The following is a 16591-nucleotide window of genomic DNA, read 5'->3' as shown; positions in this document are numbered from 1 at the left end:
ACATTAATTTAAATAAGATAGTAATATAAAGATATATTTAGTACACTGAAATAAGAGTACTGATACAACTTAAGTTATAATACAAGAAGTTTGTGTTGATATAATTCTGAAAGTTTTGTTAGTAGTAGTATTAAGAGATTTCCTTACCTCCTGCTGTAGTATAACAAATCCAATTATTCGGTTTATCAGGATTACCACTAACTAAAATAACAGCTGAACAGGAAAAGAAACAGCAATAGTGTTGTCTTCATCTCCTTTACGACAAGAATGGGTTGGACCATATGAGCTATGAATACAATTATAAAATACTCTGTTATATAGTTACAATTTCTGCACATGTGGTCCATTTCGTAGTATTTAAAATTATACAGCAGTATTATCTGTAAACATAAGTTTTTAGTAGACATCACTAATAGTTGCTATGCTGATAGCTCCTACATCACCAAACACTGCTAGCTATGCAGTTCGGTCAGCGAAAAGAAAGCAATCGTCAGGAGAAGCAATACTTTTAATGACGTGAGCAGTGTTTTCAGTAGGAAAAAGCGAGCGTTGAAACATCAATCTTCCTGTGGAGCTGTTTCACAGTTGAGCTGTATTGTAGACGATATAGAGCCCTCCCCTGCACTGTTCACAACTACTTGTTAACAATTCTTGTAAAAAGGTTTTTAATGTTAACAACATTGACAGTACAGACCACCCAGATATCTAATGATATTTTTCCTATCACGATGTACAGTGATACGAGACAAGAAGATCAGTGTCCTGGCAGTATGGCCTGGAAAACGAAGACTTCTCCCACATCAAGCCCGTCAATGAGACTACACCATCGTCCTCCTGGATTGAAAATATCTCTAGTAAATTTAGTGATAAAAACTAAAAAGAAAACTAATGGTTTGTTTGGATCTTTGAGAGGTCGTTCTGCTAGTAAGAGAGGAGAGATAGTAATGCTGGATTGGAAGTTGTTTTCTCACCAGGTAACTGCCCCCTAGTCCTCTGTTAGTAGGACAGCAGAGACAGAGAAGTGACACTGATCCTTCTAAGCAAAAATTGTCTGTAAAGCCACAACCATCTTTAGACCTACAACTTAAACCTCACCATCACTGGAATTACAAGGTATACTGGTTTCCAATTGGACCATACAGATTCTATTAATGGATACGATGATCCTAGACCACTACACCAATCAATATGGTTCTTGTCATGAGTTGTCTGGTGAGATCAATGAGACAAGTGAGGACAGAAATGCAGCCATTGTTTCGTAAAACAAAGTCACTTCCTCGTGCCATCTTGTGTTCTCCTGTGATGTCAAGAAAGTTAAAAGACCAACTAGCCAATGGATATTGAAGATGTTATACGTAATAATTCTCCTGTACCAACGTCATCTCCATCAACATCAGCACTATCATCTCATCAAGGAAGTTCGGATACTTTACAAGCTGACCTTCTCATTGGTGAGGATATAGGATCTTTGCCGCTATTAACACCGACTGATAAGGAAGCAGGTGGATGGAAATCTGTGTCTCCACACTGTGAACTGGTTCCTAAACCAGTTTAACTCGTAGTTCAAGTTTGCCTTTTTGATTCAGACTTAATAGTTTCCGACTATCTTCACAAAAAAGATGTCCCTGGTAAGTCCAGATTGGTTTTAGTAAGAAAATATTGGGGGACGGCTAGCTCTAAGATCTCAATCATTCAACACTCGCTATAATACTCATTCTGTTGTTCAACGGACTCATTCCAAGAATCGGTAAGTATGAGATTGAGAATGACATGGGACTTGATAACAACTGAGATTGAGTATTGAAATATTAAATTGTGGAAAGACATTACAATTAATAACAAGTAATTTGTGGTATCAAAATAATAGGAAAAGAATTATATTGAGAATACAATGTAATAATATAATAATAATAGTGGTAACAGACTCACTAATATTGTATTGTCTAAAGGGAAGCTAACACGCAATGTGGACAGCTCTTTGTTACACAACATTTCTCTCTGTACTCTCTTTCTCTTTCCTCATCTGCCCACCATTATCTTTAGATGGTCATGAGAGAGCACATTGTCAGGTTTCTATTAGAAACAGAACAGTCATATATCCTTTCACTGCAGAGTCTTATTAAGGTACTTTTTATCCCACCTGCACTCACAACCACCTGTAATGAAACACTAGATATGTCAGTCACATTAGAATATTGGAAGCTATATCATGTACACAAATACAAGTACATATGATAAAGGATATTACACTAATGATCTAATGTCAATATTAGAATTATATATATATATATATAAATTGTTCATTTTATATGGTATTACCTTATATGGTATGAGTAACAATTGAACTGATTTGTTTTAGACACTAATATTATGTACAAAATAGTGGGAGGTTGTATCCTCCTTTATTATGTTACTTGATAGCTCTACTTCTAATGTTCATTACTCTCCAACTAACTCCTTTTTTGTTCTAATGTTACATTTTTTAAATATCTTTTAATTACTATTATATAACGATAGGGTTATTCTGATCTCCTTGGACAATTGGTTTTAGATGATAACCAGTTCTGTTCAACAAGTATTTCAAGTTTTACCTCATCTTGTTTATCAACATAACAAGTTTGGAAAACTTGTTTTAGAAAGAACAGAAGATTGGCAATCAAGAACAAGAGATTGGAGATGTCTTTGTGGAAAAACTGTGAGTATATGTCTATTATGATGAAGTAGCTGTCCATTGGAGTACAATATGCATCCATTATTATGAAGTAGCAACTGTCCATTACAACAGAATATCTGTCCATCATATGTAGTTTGTTTTTATACATCAACTGTTCATCCATTTTATACACAATGGACTTATTAAATTAGTTACTTAGTCATCCATTATATTATTCATTCATCCATTTCATATCAATATGGATCCATTTTTTCATATATGGATTTTTCTATATTCTAGTTTCTCCCAACATCAATTCATTGACCTATACAATCGTTTTATACAACACTATTCACAAGCTCGTTCTGCAATAGAATCTGTCAAGCACACAAAGTCAAAGTAGCCAAGTTATTAGAGGTAATTGTTATAACAATTTCATTTCATTATGATGACAGGGAATGCCCCAACTACATAAACAAATACATACTAATATAGATAATGTATTTGTTATATTTGCAGTAACTTGTAATCAGTAGATAGTAAATATATATCTTTGTAAACTCTAGTTACCATTATAAGTCTAGACTAGTAAACATCAGTACTTATCACAGTAACCTAGGATAACTACATTAGTAAGCTCTAGACTAGTAAACATCAGTACTTATCACAGTGACCTAGATAACTACCATTAGTAAGCTCTAGACTAGTAACATCAGTACTTATCACAGTGACCTAGGATAACTACCATTAGTAAGCTCTAGACTAGTAAAACATCAATAACTTACACAGTGACCTAAATAGCTACCTTAGTAAGCTCTAGACTAGTTAACATCAGGTACTTACTATAGTGTATTTATCAGTGGACCTGGTGTGTTCTAAGTAAGTACTGTTAAGTCTCCTCTGTGGTAAGTATCCTCTATATTAGTATCTGTTTGTTATTACAAGTGTGGTGAGAACAGTGTTTACTGATAATTAAGGCATCCTAAATTTACCAACTGGGTGAGTCTTGTAGAGGGTCTAAATTATATTGTTTATGAATATTATAGGAACGCTCTCGTGAAAACATGGCAAGCTAACATTAGAGGATCTACTGATCAAACCAGTTCAAAGAATTCCACCTATCTATTGTTTGTTAAAGATTTACTGAAACATACTTATTGTAATCATCCAGATATGTAGCATTACAACATGCTCTGTTAGTATATGTCCATTTTTATTCATTTCCATCCAATTCCCATTCATCTCATCCATTCCATTCATCTATCTATCCATTCCATTTCAATCCATTCATCCATTAGGAAGAGCTGTCAAGATTAGCTAGTCAAATTAATGAATCAGAAAGAGAGTCGGGACGTCTCCAATTACACAAAGAACTGTTAAGTACAGTTTGATGGTCTAGCGAAGTAAGTGGGTGTGGCCTTATATGTAATATGACGTCATCACTATGTAGATATTAACAGAAAAACAAGCTCATTATTACGTTGTGATAGTAATAACAGAAATTGTGAGTTAATAATTAAATTAATTAATTAAATTAATTAATTGTAATTAGAAAGGGGACTGCCCACAAAAAGGATCGATTATTAATGAATATTCACAGATCTGTTAGTATGTTTTTTGCATCAACAAGGAGACGTAGTGCTGGTTTTCGTAAAAGGATCTCTAATGTAAAATACTCATTAATTATTCATGAGTGTTTTAATTAATACATAGGAATGTGAATTCAATTCAAAATGATACATTAAAATATCATATAAAATGGAGCACCCCATTGTCCTCTCTTTCTGTTACCACGGGTCAAGGTATTATCTATCCATCCATTCATTCATCTATTCATCCATTTATAGCTTACTTATGGAACGAAGAATTACAATACATTAGAGAAAAAACTCTACACAATTTTACACAAGAGAAGAAGCTATCATACTTGAAATGATCTCATCGTGTTCCACTCTTCATTGGCCACCTTATGATCTGGACAATACATTACAGGATGTATTGAGTAATGTCAGAAGTACAATGTCTAAAAAACGTCATGAAATGGAAAATATACCTCACGATACAGCTCGAGTTGACTTGATGTCACAGGACAGGTAATATGAGATGTCTACAAGTGTAAATGTCCTCTCTCTCTCTCTCTCTAGTTCCCTCCAAAACAAGTATTGTATAGTTTTTCTCATCACAAAAAGATCGCCAAGAATGGGAACAAGTCTTACGAAATGCTCAACTATCGTTTCGCAGGACAACAAAAACATAACGAGACTAACAAGTCTCATAAAAAGTTTTACAACGTAATTCAAGTCTATCATCTCAAAGTTATGTACCTCGATTTTCTCTGGCATGTTCCTCTTCCTCCATGCAGAGTAGGATCACAGGTATATCAACGGGGAGGGATGTTTTGATGATATCATGTATTAGTGAAAAACAATGTACGTGTCTAGACATTATCCTGTGAAGTATAAAGGGAAGACATTATTGATATTAATGTTTTAGTTGATGTGGTTAATTAGTGTATATACAGCGTTATTGGTTTAGTTGGGAAACCTTTGTAATTTTTTTCTCAATTATTAGTGACTCTCTCTCTCTCTCTCTCTCTTCTCTCTCTTGCTCTCTCTCTGCCTTCTCTCTCTCTCTCTGCCTCTCTTCTCTCGCTCTCTCTTAGCTCTCATCAGTCTCTGCTCCTTTGAATTCTAAAAATCAAATATTTGTATGTATAATGATATGTGTGGGCGTGGCAATATTGGTATATTGAATACTCGTTCTCATTTAAAAGGATAGACGTCCTCACCTTGTTGACTACTCTCCCTCTCTCTAGCTCTCGTCTTTGGTGTTCTGTTTGTGTGGAACATCATACAAACCTGTACATACAACAGGTATGTATCCATTTGTCTTAACTATCTGTCCATTTCTTATATTGTGTATCCATTTAGTCCCAACAGATGTTATGATCATGTAGCGAGGGTAGCTCCCACTTCTTCCGACAGTCCTGCTGAAATAGATGATTCTTTTTTTCCATATAGTCCTCAAACTTCTGCAGATCCAGTTCAAAGCTCTCCCATCTGACACACCCCTCGATCCTCGTTCTTGTTCAGCTCCACCGACATCTCACTTAAATGTCCAGACAACATCACCATATATATTGCCACACCCACCTGTCAACGAAGAGAAACAATGGACTAGTGACTTGACTCCACCCATTCCTGAGGGTAATCCAATGGTTATGGTTAGGCTCTGAAGAAGGAATAAATAGATATATTAAAGTGGGTGTGTCATCTCTTCATGTAGCGAGTTCATTAAGGTTGTTGACGTCCCAGTCAAGTGTACTTTGTTTAACAGCAGATTATGAAAGAGTGTGGGCGGGGCTTGCTAACGGAAAAACTGGCCATTTTTAATTTTAAAACAAGGTACTTCTCAATCTATCCATCCATCCATCTATCCATCCATCTATCTATCCATCCATCTATCTATATATCCATACAGATATAACTCGACCAGAAGTTATCTGTCCATATCGTCCTCTTCTATTCAAGCATTAAAGAGTAAACAACAATACAAATTGGTTGCTACGGGCAACGTTGTAATCAGTATAGATACAGAGCTATCTCATAAGGTAAGTAGCTATTAGCTCCACCTGCTAATAATGAGGTCTCTATTATAGGAGCTCCTCTCGTTATCTCAACAAATTAGTGATCTTGTTGTGTTTGAATAATTATATTTTCATGAGTCTACAAAGATCATTAACAATACAAATGCTCATGGAACAATGTTGCTATGGAAACAGTGATGTCAGTGGATTGTACAACTAGCGTCATGGCATCTTTGAAATGTACGACTGTAATAATGTTATGATTTCTAATTATGCTCTTTTTCTCCCTTTTGCAGACTATGATTCCATTATCACACAACACAAAATGCACACACCTTTGTATTACAAGTATGACAAACAGCTGGTAACATGATACTGATTGGCACGAGTGTGGCGTCCTCATTTCTCTCTACCTCTCTCCTTTTCTCCTGATAAAACCACACCCCCTTCATGTCTTATCAAGAGGTCATGGTGATAGAGTGAGTACCCTATTTGTACTACCTCAAGGTCATCGTCAAAGTCGTCATTACCGGAGGACATGGACTAGAGGAGATATCAAACGCTAGAGCATCTGATAGGGTCCCAGAAACTGTTTATTTTTCGTTTTTTTATTGTTTTGTGGTATCTTTCTAAACAAAAAAATGGTCACATGATATCACCATTCTGTCATGTGACTAGCACATGATCTAATCCTGTGCTATTATAGTCTCATCATTTTTCATGTAATATATGAACTAAAAAATATAACACTAAAACATATTATTATGTAAATAGTTGTTTTTAAAAACATGATAAATTAATTTAATTAATGTGTTGTTATTATTATTGTCATATTGTTGCGCCAAATAACATTTAATAAAAGCCATTTCTCCACTAGTTGTGTGACATGTTCTCTTGATAACAAACATATAATTCTCTTTTTCCTTCTCAAATAATCTCCATATGATGTAATAATGACATCATAGTAATTATCAGGTACTTGTTTTACCCTATCACCAATAATCAGAGAATTGGTGGAGTTTTTAGTCGACCTGATGTTCTTAAACCATCAGTGGGTGTGGTCAGTGTTGTACATGACAATAATACACCATGTTCGATTATGGGACTGCCACAAACTGAGAATGGTTATTATCTGGACGTGTCTAATACAGATACAAACCACACCAATAGTAATGACCCTACTATACCTCTGTATCTTCATTGTGATTTTTTCATCTTCCCAATCAATGTCTGCCTCATGTTTTTTTTGATGTAAAATATTATGAAGATAACTTGCTGTGTCTTTTAAAAACATTTAATAAATGACTATGAACTGGCTGTTCTCTCATATGACTCTCACCGGTGATAAGAGATATGCCACGCCCACTTTGTAACAAGATATAGTGCAGTAGGGTGATTCTCCATACCAGCTGTCCAATCTATGTTATATGAAGTTAATAACAATATCACTTATAGCTCTTACAAGTATGCCTCTCTTGTTGCCGATGGTAACACACTGTTCTAGTATCAGCTGTCGATTGTGCAGACTTGTTCTTATGTCGTCGTAATCTAAATGATCTAAAAAGTTGCTTGATGACTTTTTCAACACAAGGGAAAGAGCACTAGGTTCTGTGTTGAATCTGATAAGGAACCACCACTGGCAACTGTATGGTGTCAGTAATGATGGGCTGGGTTTATGGGTGTGGGTTAACTTACTAGTACTGATAGAGTATATTATCCCTGTACTGCTACGTGTCATACGATTTTTACTAGTTAATGATGATGTTAATTTTAGAAGCTAACAGAATATCTGCTGATGTTAATGCTGGTAGTTTCAATGAGATTCTAAAGGTTGCCATGGTGATGGTAACAATTAGCATTAATTTACCTTCTCTCACATTCAGATAAGAGACCACTAGCTTGGACTCCTCTAGAACAGCTCGTGCATTTTTCTTACAGCGATCATCTGGTAACTGATCGTTATCACTAGTAACTTGAGTCACAAGACAAAGTAAAGTAATGTTCCTGTGTATTTGATGATAATCATTAGCCACACCCTCTAATTAAGCACTTAACCATCCCCATAATTAAAAACAAATAATTTCTCATAATTTGGAAAATAATTTGTTTCCACAGTATTGTTAATTCTGAGAACGGTCATCAGATGTTAACTCCAGTAGTTGATGACAATGAGACAATAAGAGGACTCCCTGTAAGAGATTATCGGAGAGATGATGACATACAAGATAGCCCTTATAAAAGAGACAAGAGCCAAGCGGAGAGAGGAGAGACAAAACCTGTACCGATAACTAGCTGCATCAAGCATGATTGAGGTGATAGCTTAACTGAGCCTATTGTTGTTGTCATGACAACCAGTTCACACTAATGATATATATACTTCCATAGTTTTAACAGAGATAGGAAGTTGTTTTAACATTAAAGGGAGAAATGAGTCTGGTGATAGCAAGGAGACATGAGCAATGAGTCTAAACACACTGTCTAAAGTACTGCCATTTTCATCTTTAAATGCACTGATAAGAGAGAGTAACCATAGCAACAAAGAATGACTACAAACCTTATAAACTTCCAAAACAACAGCAGTAAAACAATTTAAATATTCTTAAGTAAACTTCGCACTTAAACACATTGCACATACATTACATTATAATATAATATACATACATAATATAACATAGTATAATATAAAGTATAATATAATATACTATAATAATATAATACAATATAATATAACATAATAATATAATATAAATATGTAATATAATACAATATAATATAACATAGTGTATTAGTTTGTATGTACCTTGAACTTAATAGAGTTACTACTAATAATTGTTTTCCCTATCAGATGACCAGCTGTATGAAATAACTGACCATCTACAACAATGGAATAGCTAGGATAGACAGACAGAGATATGAAGCCACACCCATTAAAGCTACACATACTTTGTATAATGAGACATTGAGAAAGTATACACGAGATCACTTAATGTGAGGAACACACCACGGAGTTGAATTAGTTTGTCTAGAATAGGGACCTCTTTTATTCGAGGGTGAGTATAAATAAATCCTAAAGTGTCCCCATAATAATTAATATTAATTAATTGATAATTAGTATTTAATTAATGTTAATTTCTTACTTTTTCAGGAGGGTCTTCCTCCTTGGTATCTAATGTGAGGTAAAGTAATAGGGGAGGGGGCAGAGGAGGTGTGAAACGAGATGGAGAAGGAGAAGGTGAACTGATATCACGTGGTGGGAGGGGAGCAGGCATGGGTCGGAGATATGTGTGATAAGTATTTGTTAACATCAAAATATAACCTACAATTTGACTGCAATAAGTACTAATTATTAGGGGCTACCTCTTTTGACAGTTGTGCTATTATTTCCTCAATATTGCCCATAGTAACTGGTTGTCCATTGACTTGAATAATCTCGTCACCTAAAATGGGTGTGGCTAATTAAATAATTATTATATAATAATAAAGTACCAGGTTTAAATTGTTCTGTCAGTGCAGTGGAGAGGCGGGATAACCCCTCTAATTATAACTGGCAATGAATGTTTATTAGCACCTTTTGACTGTCGACGAAACAAACTAGAAGACCCAGTTACAGAATATCTGTATAATAAATGTAATTATATAATATAATATAGGGTCAGTACCTGTTGGGGATAATACCAATGCTCTCTAATGAGCATATATTATAGGGTATACCCAGACGATATTGACTAAGATTAATATGAACTTTGATAATGAAGTTTCATCACTGAAGTCTTCATTATAATGACTAATATTATCTACTGCCATATATTGAATGATGAATATGACTTCTATCTAAACTATGAGTAGAGAGATTCTGAGAGAGAGAGACAGACAGAGAGGGAGGGAGAGAGAGAGAGAGAGAGAGACAGAGAGAGAGGAGAGAGAGAGAGAGAGAGAGAGAGAGAGAGAGACAGCAGAGAGAGAGAGGAGACAGGGAGAGACTAATAGAATTGATTCTAACATAATGATATTTCTTACTTTGGTGTGTTTATGAGATTTCAGTTTCAATTGATTTGATATTTCAATTGATTTGAGACATTTACTGATGGTAATGAATGACGAGGAGAAGTATCTAAATGAAATAGATTTAGTTAATATAAGATTCCTTTAAATAAACTCTACCTGCAACAGCTGGAGTAGTCTTTGTAAGTGCTCAGTAATTTCAATCTCTGGAAAGTGACTTTTATTGACATGTAGACCTGATCTAGAAGATCTAGTGTTGAAGGATATATTTATAACACGAGACAGGAAGTGAAGGACTACACTCGAGGAGACTCTAAACTAGCAGATCTCTGTCGTTGGAGTTTCCCTCTTAGACATTGTCAACAAACGAGCTCCTCCCACTCAATGCAACAAATTAAATTTAAGCTACGTGGGTGGTTGCTTTTTAGATTACATCATTTCTCAAAATAGAATTCTATTTATAGATTATTAACTGAAAATAATTATTACTATTCAAGATGAAATATATAAATAAATTACTTGAACTACTGTTAAAATTACTGGTAACCAAACAACACAATATCTTAAAAAGTCTAACATTTGTCCAAACAATAATGAGGTTTCTGCCACCTGTAAAATAAATTGTTAAGGATAATTATTATTTAATAATTAAGGAGTAATATTAGTTAATTTGAGGATACGGGTTCTTAAATAGTCTCTTTAGTCAACTTTCTCTGACAATACGGACAAGTTTGTTTCTCCCAACAATACACCACCCACGAATACAAAATTCATGAAAACTAAGGAGATGGTTGTCAAGAAAAATACTAAAAACCACACCCACATATATTACACTACATTAGGATACAGAGGACCACAAGTTAATCTATAAGTCCGTTCAGTTTTTAGCAGATCCAGTATTGTTATCATCTTTGTCAGATGGTAAGATAATTCTCTGACCACACACTGCACACATATTACCAGATAATTCAACTTTAGGCAATGACTGGCCACTTGTTGTATACTATAAAAATAATAAAAACAACAAGTAATCATGTGTATGTCATGTGACATATTTTTATAAACCAACTATTTATAAAAATCATTGTATTCATAGAGGCTTGTTGGTAAATTTGATATTCATTTTTAAATGCTGAGAAATCTATTAAAATTAGCTAAGACATACAATTAATTTAAATGTATCATACAATAAAATATATCATAATTATATGTACCTATATAATCATAATTACATGTACTCCATACAATCATAATTACATGTACTCCATACAATCATAATAATACATCATTATTATATGTACTCCATACAATCATAATTAATGTACTCCATACAATCATAATTACATGCTACTCCATATAATCATAATTACATGTACTCCATACAATCATAATTACATGTACTCCATACAATCATAATTATATGTACTCCATACAATCATAATTACATGTACTCAATACAATCATAATTACATGTACTCCATACAATCATAATTACATGTACTCCATACAATCATAATTACATGTACTCCATACTGTCATAGCAGCTGCCATATAATCCACACACACTTCAGCACAATCTCTCCCCAACACTCCATAATATACTCCATAAAATATAAGAACTACACCCAAACTCTAATATAACATCAGGATTAGCTGGAAGAAGTAACCCAAGTCCAGAGAACACAACAAGCAGTACAATATACCCTAATATCCCTAATACATAACTGACTTGATATATCATGAGAAACCATCGATAGGACTATCCTAAAATGGAAGCTTAAATAAAAAATGGTCCATGGATTAGGAAAAGGAACACATGAATTTACATATGGATCCATGGATAGGATATGGACATATCAAAATAAGAAAATAGATGCATGACTTAAGAAATAGATACACATACCTAGGATGAATGGATACATACCTGGGTGTATTAACATGTAGCTTCTTCCTTGTTTGCTTTGAACATAACAAACAATGTGATAACAGAGAAGAACGCCCACACAATTAACATACGCCAAAACCCCATTCTCCATGAAATAAAACTAGGTATGGTCCACATACCAAATAAGGTAATAGCCTAAAGGAAAAAACACATGATCACATAACAAGTCGCATGAGAGTCACATGATATGCACCTGATATGATTACGATGCTTGAATCTCCATAGAAATAAAAGTACTTGTGCTATTCCAATAGATGCAAATAATATAAGTATCATTTCAGCATGCATCAAATCATGACCACGATGCTTTTCATCCACCATCCGATGACGCATTCTAGTAAATCAAAAAGGGAGAGTGGTTGGAGGTGTGGCCATTAATTATTACCTATGTCGCTCTTCAGGACTGAATTTACTCCAATCGACAGTGTCCCAATCAATTGATGGTGGCTAAAAATGAGAGAGGGAATATAAAGATGACGTCCATTATTATTTACCCCTCCTTAGCATTTTTTTCACCAAATGGTGATGCTCCACCGGAACAGCCATTTTATATAAACGTGTAAATATAAAGTATACGGTAAGAGTACGGACTTTAACTTTCAGAATACTGAATCCGCATAATATTGTATATCTATCCGTAAAACTGTGTCTGGTTTAGATCTCTATAGTCACGTGACTGCTTCTCCCACGTGCGGGACACAGCGAGTTATGGCCAGTAAACAATCAGAAGTTACCTCATAAAGAAAGTGGCATCTTTAAAAAGATTGTGGTAAGACATGAAAAGAAGAACAATAAAATTATATAATCATATTGACTCCTCCCACTAGAGGTGTTATGAGTGTAAGCAGTATAAAAATGGACTGAAGTTCTCTAAACAGATCTTATCAAATCCAAAGTTTTCCGATCATGAGAGGTAATGTTTTGAAGAGACCATACTTCAATTTTAACCTTTTTGTTCCACAGAGACCTTAGCCATGAAGGGGTTTAATTTTAAACTGCTTAGGACGTAAAGAAGAGGCCTATGAAAATGTCCGCAGAGGATTAAAAAATGACATCAAAAGTCATGTGTGTATCCTAGCAACAGACCACAACCTCCACCTATTAGTCATTGTTCAATAGACCTTAATTAATGATATAAACAGGTTGGCATGTGTATGGTTTATTCAGAGGTCAGATAAGAAATACGATAGAGGCTATTAAATGTTATCGTAATGCACTTAAACATGATAAGGTAAATTAACTAATTCATTAAGGGGTACTAGTCTTGATAAGGTAATTAATTAGTTACTTTTATTAAGGGGTACATTTGTCATATTGCTATCTATTATTTTACAGGAGAATGTACAGATATTACGTGATCTTTCTTTACTTCAAGTTCAAATGAGAGATTTAGAAGGATTTTGTGTAAGTTCTTTATCATACTCTATCTAGTTATAGCTCCACCCTGTTAGGATACTCGTTATCAATTGTTAAAAGTGCGTCCAGCTCAACGATCCTCATGGATGGGGATATGCCCCTCATATCACTTGTAAAGGATTATGTTATGGCTCTCAAAGTAATGGGAGAATATCGTAAGACCCAATCTAAACCACAGGTAAGTTCCTTGAGACCACACCCATTAAATTTAGTCCTCCATTGTTGTCATTAGGAACTCCCAGATTACGAGTTTAGTGAGATGATATTGATATGGAGGTGTTGCTATATATGGAGAGTGGTAAGGGCCATGAGGGACTGAAAACATTTTTTTTGAAGAATTTAAGACTTACATATCTGATTCTCTCAGTTATGCTGAAACTAAAGGTATTTAAGATGTGTTAGTGGGTGGTGGTTATTGTGGTTGCCTAGGTGATTATTTATTGGCTGATAACAAGGTAGGAGAAGATGAGTTATTATATCGAGAACTGCTACAAAGAAATCCAGAGAACTCTATGTATTATCAGAAATTGGAACAATGTCTAATTTAAGTAGGTCATATGACTATCACATGATCTTTACTATATATTTCTTTAGCAAATGTTGATGAGAGAGATTACAATTGTACAAAATATTACAAGAAGAGTTCCCACGTTCTCATGTCTGTCGTAAAATACCTCTTAGTTTTGTGACAGGACCGGTATTTCAGCAAATGATAGACCAGTACTTACGACCTCCACTTCACAAAGGTGTCCCCTCTCTTTTTATCGGGTTAAAAGGTCTCTATAAAGACAAGGATAAAGTGGGTGGAGTCAATATGTTAATAACTAGTTTATAACTGATCTATTATAGGCAGTTGTTATTGGTGAGAGACTGTATTGGGCTATGAAAGATCATTAGAACAATGTCAAAAATTTCATCCTGAAGGTATTTTAATAATCTTATTTATCAATATTTATTGTGTTCATTTCAGATCCTGATCCAGAAGAACCACCCTAGCCATCTTGTGGGTGTGGTTTTTCTTAGCTCAACATTTTGGACACGTTAGGACATCACCAGTTAGCATTGGACTACATAGAGAAGGCTATTACACACACACCAAACTCATATAGAATTGTACATGTTAAAGAGCAAGATTTACAAGGTAAGAGAATATACTATGTAAGTAAGAGACAAAATGGTACTCTTGTTCATAATTGTCAGTATTCTTGTCTCCTTTGTAGCATGCTGGTGATCCTCATGAAGCCGCTGTTTGGATGGATGAAGCTCGCACAATGGACACAGCTGACCGTTTTGTTAATTGTAAATGTGTAAAATATCTATTAAGAATTAATCAAACTGAAAGAGCTATTGAAATAGCTGGACTATTTACCAGGGCAAGTTCTTGTGTGTTGTGGTATGGGTTGAGTCTTATAATGATGATGTCATTATTACAGGAGGGACTGGCTCCATTACAAACATTAGATGATATGCAATGTATGTGGTTCCAGAGAGAACTGGCTCGAGCTTATGGAGACTAGGTCAGTATGGAGAGTCTCTTGTGAAGTTCCATGAAATAGACAAGGTAAATGGCAGGCTGATGGAGGGAATAAATAATTGAATGGTTTGTTAATATTTTTATTTAGCATTTTGATGATATAATTGAAGATCAATTTGATTTTCATACTTATTGTATGAGAAAAGTTGGACATTAAGACCTTATATTGGGTAAAATATTATACCAGCCCTCAATTATAATCTAATATCTTTCTAATTAGGGTTCTGAGATTGGAGGATAATTTACGAAGTCATAAGTCATATTATGAGTCAGCTCAAGATGCTATTGAGGTATATAAATTAAGTGGGTGTGGTTTAATGTTGGTATATCCTCTAGTTATATCTATATCTCTATGACAACCCAGATGCTAAGAAAGCTAAGCCCCTTACAATTGAACCTGTTATTGAGAATGACTGTATGTTAAATCTCACCCTCTTATTATTGACCCCACCATTAATAGTGAGTCATCTCTCTGAATCTGAAAACAGCGTAAGATCAAACGTAAACAAAGAAAGGCATTAGCTTAAAGCTCAAATGAAAGCTGAACAAGAACGAGAGAAAGGTAGGTCCATTACATCATTTATGATGTCATGTTTGGTCATGTGATAACAGAGAATAAACCTCAAGGGAAATCAGGTGATGATGATGTAATAAATCCAGTGATGATAATAAACCAAAATTTGATCCAAAGTTCTTCTCAATGTTAGAATGATACAATCTATGATAATAGTCATTATTTCCTTAAGGTGGAAGATCCTCTCAGAGAGGCCATCAAGTTCTATTACCTTTACAAACTATGTGTCATGACAATGTCAAGACACACCTCCTAGCTTACGCCATCCACTCTCGTCGACGTGAGTTATCTATCTATCTGCATTTTATCATTCTTATCTATTCTATTTTATCTGTCATATCTATCTTGTAGGTAAGTATTTGTTGATGTTACAGTCCCTTAAAAGGGCTCCATTCACTATTGATCCAGACATCCTCAAATTACATGTATACCTCATTCATTATCTCATGTTATGTAAGTAATATTTATCAACGAGGATAACCCTACAATTAACTTAATCATTAATTCTGTTTAGTGGAACAAGAAACCACACTGATTTTCCGGCTCAGTGAGAACTGTTATATAGACACATTACCTCGTTTAACATCAGGGAAATCCCCTGATGATCTAAATCAACAGTTTATTGCAAAACACTCCCACTCACTTAATCATCTCATGGCTGGTGAGTAAACCCCTATTAATTATTAACTCTAATTAATATATAGCTGCTCAAGTAATGTACCAGTTACATCCTGGTCGTCAGGACCAAGCAATCGCTCTAATAACCTCACTTTCTGATCAGTTAACTGATAAATCAGTACAGGTAGGTGGGACTAAAATAGAATTGACTCACCCATTTATCTAGACATGCTTAAAAGTACATGAGGTACTAAAGTCTGGAA

The 16591-nt window shown here is 34.6% G+C and overlaps 1 pseudogene; it reads left to right on the top strand.

Annotated features, from left to right (window-relative positions):
• Positions 1-728: 728 nt before the first annotated feature.
• On the top strand, positions 729-15426 carry LOC121391607 (annotated as a pseudogene).
• The last annotated feature ends 1165 nt before the right edge of the window (positions 15427-16591 follow it).

Source organism: Gigantopelta aegis, unplaced genomic scaffold (genome assembly GCF_016097555.1).
Source record: "Gigantopelta aegis isolate Gae_Host unplaced genomic scaffold, Gae_host_genome ctg2714_pilon_pilon, whole genome shotgun sequence".
Lineage (NCBI taxonomy): Eukaryota > Metazoa > Mollusca > Gastropoda > Neomphalida > Peltospiridae > Gigantopelta > Gigantopelta aegis.
Note: the sequence above shows the minus strand (reverse complement) of the source record. Positions and strands in the feature narration are given on the sequence as shown.